Here is an 8,953-nt window from a genome sequence, read left to right as displayed (position 1 = left end):
CGGCCAGCCATACAATTTTGAGAGCAAATTATTAGGCTCATACAAATTAACATTGTTTTATCCTTTTATGACTTATTCAGGTACTTTTTGTATTAATATTGTTATCCTGAGATTGCATTTTTCTAGTATATATTTTATTTCTCCTTTCTTACTCTTTCTGTATTGTTACTTAGGTTTATCTCTTGGAAATGACATTTTTTTTTACAAGATTTAAAAAGTTCATCTGAGTTTCTGTTTCTGATTTGTGAGTTTAACCAGTTCACATTGATAAGAATAGCAGAAATATTTGGGCTTATTTCTGCCATCGTTTGTGTTATACATAAGCCCTTGAAATGGATATTCATCTAGAACACATCGGTAAAATCCTGTAAATTATTACAAACTGGAATTCTTCCATGCTGCTTGGTAAATAGCTGCTCACACGAGACTCCACAGTGCCCCTACCCCTGACTTTCTTCTGATCTGGCAAAAAAGGGTCAATGCTTGTCACAGGGAGACCCTCTAGGACCTTTTCTGAGATTAAATTTTATAACTTGGTATGAAATACTAACATCTAAAAGACAACATAAAACTCAATCCACTATTACAACAAGACTGTCCATGATAAACTGGATAATGCTTCTATCAATTCGAGAAGTATTAAGATTAGACACTGCACAGAAAACTCAAAATGCCCGGTAATCTTATAGCTCATATATGAAACCTGATAGAAGTATTTTCAACTTTGACTATAGTCATAAAAATGTACATGCTAGTACCAATGGGATTCACTATCTGCAGTTATAATAACTTACTTCTGCAATTTTTTTTTTTTCTTTTTCTTTTTTGAGACAGAGTCTCACCCTGTTGCCCAGGCTGAAATGCAGTGGTGCAATCTCGGCTCACTGCAACCTCCGCCTCCTGGGTTAAAGTGATTCTCCTGCCCCAGCTTCCCAAGTGGATGGGATTACAGGCACACGCCACTACGCCCAGCTAATTTTTGTATTTTTAGTAGAGATGGGGTTTCACTGTGTTGGTCAGGCTGGTCTTGAACTCTTGACCTCGTGATCCGCCCGCATTGGCCTCCCAAAGTACTGGGATTACAGGCATGAGCCACCAAGCCCAGCCACTTCTGCAAATTTTTAAAAAGCATATGGCCGACTTAAGCAGAAAATGCAATTAAAAAGAAAAGAAAAGAAACCTATAGTCTCAGTGGAAGAAGGTTGAAGTGTCTTTCTATGATAGCTAAAGAAAACAGTATTAGAAAATCCTCCTTATCTATAGATTTTGCTTCCTGAATATTTGTTGAATCTGACTTCTTGTCTCCATCCCTTACATACTTTACATACTGCTGTGGTAATTTTGAGGCCCTTGTAGTTTCTAGTCTGGACTTCTGCAGGAGCCGGGTTTTTTTTTTTTTTTTTTTTTTTTTTTTTTTTTTTAAGACAGTCTCACTCTGTGCCCAGGTTGGAATTCAGTGGCATGATCTTCACTCACTGCAAGCTCCGCCTCCTGGGTTCACGCCATTCTCCTGCCTCAGCCTCCCGAGTAGCTGGGACTACAGGCACCCACCACCACGCCCGGCTAATTTTTTTGTATTTTTTTTAGTAGAGACGGGGTTTCACCGTGTTAGACAGGATGATCTCGATCTCCTGACCTCCTGATCCGCCCGCCTCAGCCTCCCAAAGTGCTGGGTTTATAGGTGTTAGCCACTGTGCCTGGCCTGCAGGAGCTTTCTAACTGGTCTTCTTGGCTTTAGTCTCACGCCCCTAAAGTCTAACTTCCACAGTGGACAAGATGCATATCTGACACTTTGTCACCTTCTTTCTTTCCTTTTTTTTTTTTTTTTTTTTTTTTAAGAGATGGAGTCTCAGTATTTTGCCCAGGCTGGTCTTGAACTCCTGGGCTCAAGTGATTCTCCCACCTCAGCCTCCCAAAGTGCTGAGATTATAGGCATGAGCCGCTGCACCTAGCCTATGTCACTTTCTTAAACCATCAGAGGCTTTCCAGAATAAAGTTAAGCCCTGATACATAAGACTATCATGCCCTGCTTCTCCCTTACAAGTCTTGCCTCTCTTGAAACATCGCATTGCTTGTGTCCCCTCGCCCTACCCTGTGGTCTTCTGTCTGCATACCTTCGTTCAGGCCATCTCCCCAGCCTACAATGGCATTTTCTCCTCTTTTCACTTTGGCTGCTCCTACTCATTCTCCAAGATTCTGCTTAATTCTTATCTTTTCTATGCATTCTCTGACTTCCCTTTTCACGATAGTGGACTGAGCACATGCTGCTGTCTCTCCACCCAGGCCCATCCTCCAGAAATGACAGGGAAGGAAAAAAATTAGTATTCTCAAAAAGATAACAGAAAACGTTCAGAGAATCAGAAGCACTGACACGTGTCTAAGAAGCCAGATGCAGACAGGATCTGATTTGATACTGCAACCCAGCTCATGAGCAGCGGCCAAGGACATACTGTAGGTATCCTTGCGTGTATATACTACACTGTATACTACAATAATGGGAGCAGCAACAAGGCATTCCACACCCAGAGGTGGTGAATGCTTGCAACAAGACGGGAACAAGGGGATTAGACAAGTACGCCCATGGAAGGAGCTAGATGAATTGACCCTGAATATCTCCCTCAACCCCACCCCAGCGGACAAGATGACCACGACAGCAGTGACTGTCTCCTGGTATGAGCTGTGTAAGGGAATGAAAGACAGGTCAGGGCCCCATAGGCTGGCAAAGCCAAGGAAGAGTTAAGTAGCAGCCACACCCCAAAGACCAGCTGTGAGAGGACGGCTTATCCACTCTGCCTGTTCTGCACTCTCCTTGAAAGCAACATGGAACACAAGCTCATCCAGTGATTTCCAGCCCTCCCTCACAGCAAGCTAGGCCAGCAGATTTCTTGCAGAAAATCTCATGTGTAAAGATGAGTTCACTGTCAAAAAATATCATTTGAGAAGCACCACCATGAAGAAACATAATAACTGTAGCTAATATTTGCTGAGCATTTATGTGTCAGGCACTATGGCAAACATAAAGTGGGATGATTTCATGTGACACTAAAGTGTCAAGTGATTAAGTAACTTCATCCAAAGTCACATAGCTTAACACGAGAAGCCACAGATTAACCTCAGCTGTCTGGCTCCAGATCTGAAGATTAAACAGAACAAATAGACAACCAGTAATGTGCTTTGAAGTAAGTATAATGAATATTCTTAAGTAAGAAAGGATGGAAAAGAATCAATTAGGGATGTTCGAGATGAACAATGTGTTCATTTTATATTACTGATCATGGGAACAAAAAACAAAAAATATATTCATAGTTTAAACAAATAAAACCACCTGAGTGGATGAGCTATGTAGTGCAATGTATGCAGCTGAAGAGCTAATTAGTGAACTGAAAGATTGGAATCCTCCCTGAAAACAGCAGACCGGGATAAACAAATGGAAAGTAGAAAAGAAAAGAAAAGATAATAGACATGGAAGATAGTTCCAGAAGTGCCAACATCCACCCAATGGGTGTTACCAAAAGAGAGACTGCTAGAGAAATGGATGTCCAGTGAAACATGGTTGGTTTGCAACACAAGTTTAGTTCCTCTCCTTCCCCAAATCCTAATAAAATGACAGTAGAGGAAGAGCACAGGTAAAATCCTTTAAGAACAATAGGGATAAGAGAGGAGAAAATAGCCATCAAGAATTTCGACACGTATTTTGGAGATAATATACAAAGGAGTGGTAATTTGGCAGAATGGTGCATGTTCTAACTTGAATGCCCCAGAGGGAGAAAATAAGAAGAAGACAACGGATTCTCCCTAATTCACCCCCAGAGTCTCAGAAAGGATCCACACTTAAAGAGGTGAGGTACAGTGTGAGGCTATAAACAGGAAAACAGGGGAATAAGTGGAAACCCTAGGCCACTTTCTCTACCCTCTTCGGCCAGGGGTCCCCTCCACCCAGGGGAGAAAGGAGAGTTATTTGTCATATAAATTGAACTGAAGAAACTGTAGAATGGGAGGTCTGAGCCACACAGATTTGGGAGAGGGAGGTAAGGTCAAGTTTAAACACAAGGATTAAGCCACCATCTACATACTGAATGATGGGACTGCAGTCCCCAGAGAGTGAGCAACCTAACTTACAATCTACAGGCCAGGGTCTGGAGGATTCATCTGTGGAGAAAAGGAGCATCCCAGACAAAGGGCCTCCAGTGGCTGATGTGTGCTGGTTTCCTCAATGAGGAGCTGACCGGATGCTCAGACACTCTGTGGGGAGCTCCATCAGTCAACAAGCCCCGCTCCCCTGCAGAGATTGCAGTCAGTGTTTTGTGCCTCATCCCCAAATGTGAATACACAGCTAGGGGTCACCACCTGGGAGGAAGGCCTCCAGCAAGGGTGATCAACCTTCCTGACTTGCCAGGGACCAAGGCATTTCACAGGACATGGGACAGTCAGTACTACTATGGTTTGAGTTTGTCCCCACCAAAACTCCTGTTGAACTTTGATCCCCAATGTAGCAGTGTCGGGAGGTGTGCCTGGTGGGAGGTGTTTGGGTCATGGGGGCAGATCCCTCATGAATGACTTGTTGAACTCCAGCTCTCTCATGAGACTGGATTTAGTTCTCATGGCAATGTTCCTGAAGGAATGGGTTGTTGTAAAGCCAGGATGCCCCTCGGGTTTTGTCTCTTCCCACATCGCACTCATGATTGAACTTTTCCACCATGTTATGACGTAGCACAAAAAGCCCCCATCAGAATCTGAGCAGATGCTGACACCATACTTTTTGAACTTCCGAGCCTGCAGAACTGTGAGCCAAATAAACCTCTTTTCTTTATAAATTCCCCAGCCTCAGGTATTCTTCTATAGCAACACTTAATGGATTAAGACAAGTACTAAAATAAGAAAAATCTCTGCCAAACCAGAACTAGTTAGTCCTATTCTAGCATGTGCAGGCAATATCCATTTGCATGGCTTTGCTTAATAATTTGCAAACCTGACCTATATTCATAGCTCACAGGCTGGGAACACAGTCATCTGCTATAATTTATATGATCTTGTGACATCACCTGCCAAAAATCATATTAAATGGTTTGTGACTTTTGTTGATCCTCTTCTAGCCTTTGACACAATAAGCAAAAATATGAACTCTCCGGCTTGTAATTTCCAGTTGGGTAAAACAAAGATGTGTCCTGTATTCTTTTATTTTTAACTTGAAACCACACTGAGATAGCCCATTAGTTTGCTTTCCTACTGACCCACACAACTGTTAGGCACAGTGCAGGCCTCTGACCAGCATCAGCTTCAAAGGGTCAGTGTCTGCGCCGTGCAGGTTGTTGCATATGGTAGGGCCCTGCCACCCTGCTCTGCACTGGAGCACAGAAGGCCAAGCATTCTCTTGAATGCAAATAACCTGATGTGGGTATCATGGACTAGGAGTAGTTTTAGTAGACAATGAATACTGCTATCTAATGACCTCCAGAAACAAGGGCTACCACATCTGGATCTGAAATAATCATTTTAATGGAAATCCTCCAACTTTAGGGAGATTTATAGGAAATAATAATAAACAATATATCATCTTATTTAGTTACTTTGGGTGTACATTTCACAACCAGTTTTAACAGCGTTTATTGCTCAAAATTAGATGTGCCGCAGGGGTGTGTGTGTGTGTGTGCACACGCATATGTGGATGTGTAGCCAGACAGGATATATGGTTACATGCCTGCTTTACATTTTTTCTGGACTAATTTGTATTGCCATTGCATTTTATGATGTGGAATTGTGGGGAATCAGTTACCCATTCATTGCCTTGTTAGGGAACTCTCAGATTTCCTCCTGAAGAGAATCTTGACTCTGCCTGCAGGGATTCCCTTGACGCACTTTGGAGGGGATATGGGTTGGCCTCTTCAGAAACATTTTCCCTTCCTTCCTTCCTTCCTTCTTTCCTTCCTTCCTTCCTTCCTTCCTTCCTTCCTTCCTTCCTTCCTTCCTTCTTTCCTTCTTTCCTTCCTTCCTTCCTTCCTTTTTTCTTTTCTTTCCATGTGTGAGGCAAAGATTTATTTCTTCATTTCTTGCATTTGAAGTACTCTTCGATGACATCCTTGGCCTGAGACTCCTTCCATAGTCCTTAACTAGTACACAACTGCAACCAACCACTTTACAGGATTTCCCCTCTCTGTCAGTTGTACAGGGACCTTCCCATTCCCCTAGTTTCTTGTTGTCGTCACCCTTGATTAGGTTGATTTGGTGTTCAGTACAAAGGGCCTCCACCAACTTGACATACATAGGCTTATTACAGTTGGATGCAAGCACACAAAGGTGGGCTTGGCACTTGTCTAAGGCTTTGGAAGCTTCGTGAATTCCACATGCTAGGCCATCGTGGCTGAGGGTGGTCTTCAGCACTTCTTGTAAAGCAGTATTAACGTCCATGACACCTCCAGCAGCAATCCTCGGCCATTTTCTTTTGGCATTTTTTCTCTCCAAAGTCTAGCTGATTATCAGCTTAGACACACAGTAGGCTATGTGCTATGAACAACAGGCATCCTGGATTATTTTACAAACTCATGGATAGTTATTTTGAAACCGCATTCACCTTTGCAAAATTAGGACTGAGACAGTGAAAGAAAGCTAACTTGACCGACTCCATCTTGCTTCTAACCTCCAAGCTGTCTTTGTTCATTCCTGGGCATAGGCTGAACTAACTTTGGGAGAAACTTAGTTTGTAGTTATAGTTTAAATAAAGATGGTAACAGCCCTTTCCCAAAGCAGACCTGCTTGTTGTCTGGGGACTAGACTAACATTAGGCACAGGATTAGAAATTATGGTTTAGGAGTCACACAGCTGGAGGCTGCAAGATTCTGACCCTCCCTCAACCGCTCCTGAGATCAGTGTTTGAGACATTTTGCAGACCCTGCACTTGATGGATCAGCTGGTACCATCCAGATGGAGAAACTGGCTCGTCTGATCTTGCAGCCCCCATCCAGGAGCTGACTCAGTGCAAGAAGACAGCTTCGACTCCCTATGATTTCATCCCTGACCAATCAATACCCCTGGCTCACTGGCTTCCCTCCACCAAGTTATGCTTAAAAATTCGGCTCCCTGAATTCTCGAGGAGACTGATTTGAGTGATAATAAGACTCTAGTCTCCCGCACAGCCGGCTCTGCGTGAATTACTCCTTTTCTACTGCAATTCCCTGTCTTGATCAATCAGCTCTGTCGAAGCAGCGGGCAAGGTAAAGCCCTTGGGCGGTTACAATCTTCCTCCTTCAGCGAAACTCCAAGTTCCTCGTTGATAGTGGCAAACACCAGTTGCCATATTTTCTATTGTTCCTGGCACAGAAAGTCCCTGTTCATGGTCCTACTGGACATAAGGGCCCAGGTGCTAAAAAGTTACTTCCCACCTCACCCCAACCTCATCAGTGGGGCTGGATACTGGCAGTGGGCAGAGGAATGAAATTTATTTATTTATTTATTTTTAAAATTTATTTTTGCGATGGAGTTTCACTCTTGTTGCCTAGGCTGAAGTACAATGGCAACATCTCAGCTCACTGCAACCTCCGCCTCCTGGGTTCAAGCAATTCTCTTGCCTCAGCCTCCTGAGTAGCTGGGATTACAGGTGTCTGCCACCACACCCAGCTAATTTTTATATTTTTAGTAGAGATGAGGTTTCACCATGTAGGTCAGGCTGGTCTCGAACTCCTGACCTCAGGTGATCCACCTGCCTCGGCCTTCCAAAGTGCTAAGATGACAGGCATGAGCCACCATGCCCAGTCTTTTTATTTTATTTTATTTTATTTTATTTTATTTTAGGACCGAGTCTCACTCTGTTGCCCAGGCTGGAGTGAAGTGGAGTGATCTTGGCTTACTGAAACCTCCACCTCCCAGAGTCAAGCAATTCTCCTGCCTCAGGCTCCCAAGTAACTAGGACTACAGGCTCATGCCACCACACCCAGCTAATTTTTGTATTTTTAGTAGAGATGGGGTTTCACCATGTTGGCCAGGTTGGCCTCAAACTCCTGACCTCAGGTGACCCACCTGCCTCAGCCTCCCAAAGTGCTGGGATTATAGGCTTGAGTCACTGCACCTGGGGAAATGTATTTCATTAGATGTTCAAAAAATGTACGACGCATGAGTGGGACTTTCTGCCTCCATCCCACATCTGCCAGAGCAAGGAGAGAGCCCAGCAGCTGGGGGTATTCTGGGTAACACTCCCTCTCCCTCGGCCACGTTGTTGTCAGAGTGAAGAAGGCCTCGGAACTCCTTCTGTTCCTGGCAATCCTTCCTTCTTCCCCCACCACAGACAACCCCCAGCATCATTATTTTCCCTGAGAGCATCAGGACCCATCTCCTTAGGGCCTTTATCTCGACATACATCTGTCACTCCAAGAAGCTCAGGCCTCTGAGTCATCCCTTCCCTTATCTCCTAGGCCTGAGTCCGCATATAGCTCTACGTGACTCTCTCCACCACTCCCCAGCCTGCATTTTTCCCCTTAGCACATACATCACCTGATATATCATACATTTGACTGGCTTGTTAGTCTCCCTGGATTGAGGGTACGGTGTTCTGTCTCTCTTGTTTGACCACTATCCCCCCAGGATCTACAAGGTGTCTGGCATGTAGCAGGGACTTAATAAACCTGTGTTGAAGAATGAATGAACAAACAAAAGCATCTTTAGTGTCCTCCGTTCTCTGGACCTCAGGCTCCACTGCGGTCTAGTTAGTCTTGATCTTCAGGTCTAAACAAGGCCCAAACCACAGGTCTTCGTCCATACTGGCTTATCCCACCTATCTAGCAGTTTCCCAGGCTGGGCTTTGGAGACAGGTAGGCTTGGATTTGAATCCTGGTACTGCCATTATGAGGCTTTTAAGACCTCTGTGCCCCATTTTCCTTATGTGTAAAACCAGAAAGATGCCTAACTCCTGAGAATGTGGTAAGTGAATTAAATGGAAAGTGTGTGTAAAGAGCTCAGCACAACT

The 8,953-nt window shown here is 44.1% G+C and overlaps 1 pseudogene; it reads right to left on the bottom strand.

The window, feature by feature from the left end:
• Nucleotides 1–5,725: 5,725 nt before the first annotated feature.
• Nucleotides 5,726–8,746, bottom strand: LOC103215921 (small ribosomal subunit protein eS12-like; annotated as a pseudogene).
• Nucleotides 8,747–8,953: the final 207 nt, after the last annotated feature.

The sequence above is a fragment of the Chlorocebus sabaeus genome, chromosome 9 (assembly GCF_047675955.1).
Source record: "Chlorocebus sabaeus isolate Y175 chromosome 9, mChlSab1.0.hap1, whole genome shotgun sequence".
NCBI lineage: Eukaryota > Metazoa > Chordata > Mammalia > Primates > Cercopithecidae > Chlorocebus > Chlorocebus sabaeus.
Note: the sequence above shows the minus strand (reverse complement) of the source record. Positions and strands in the feature narration are given on the sequence as shown.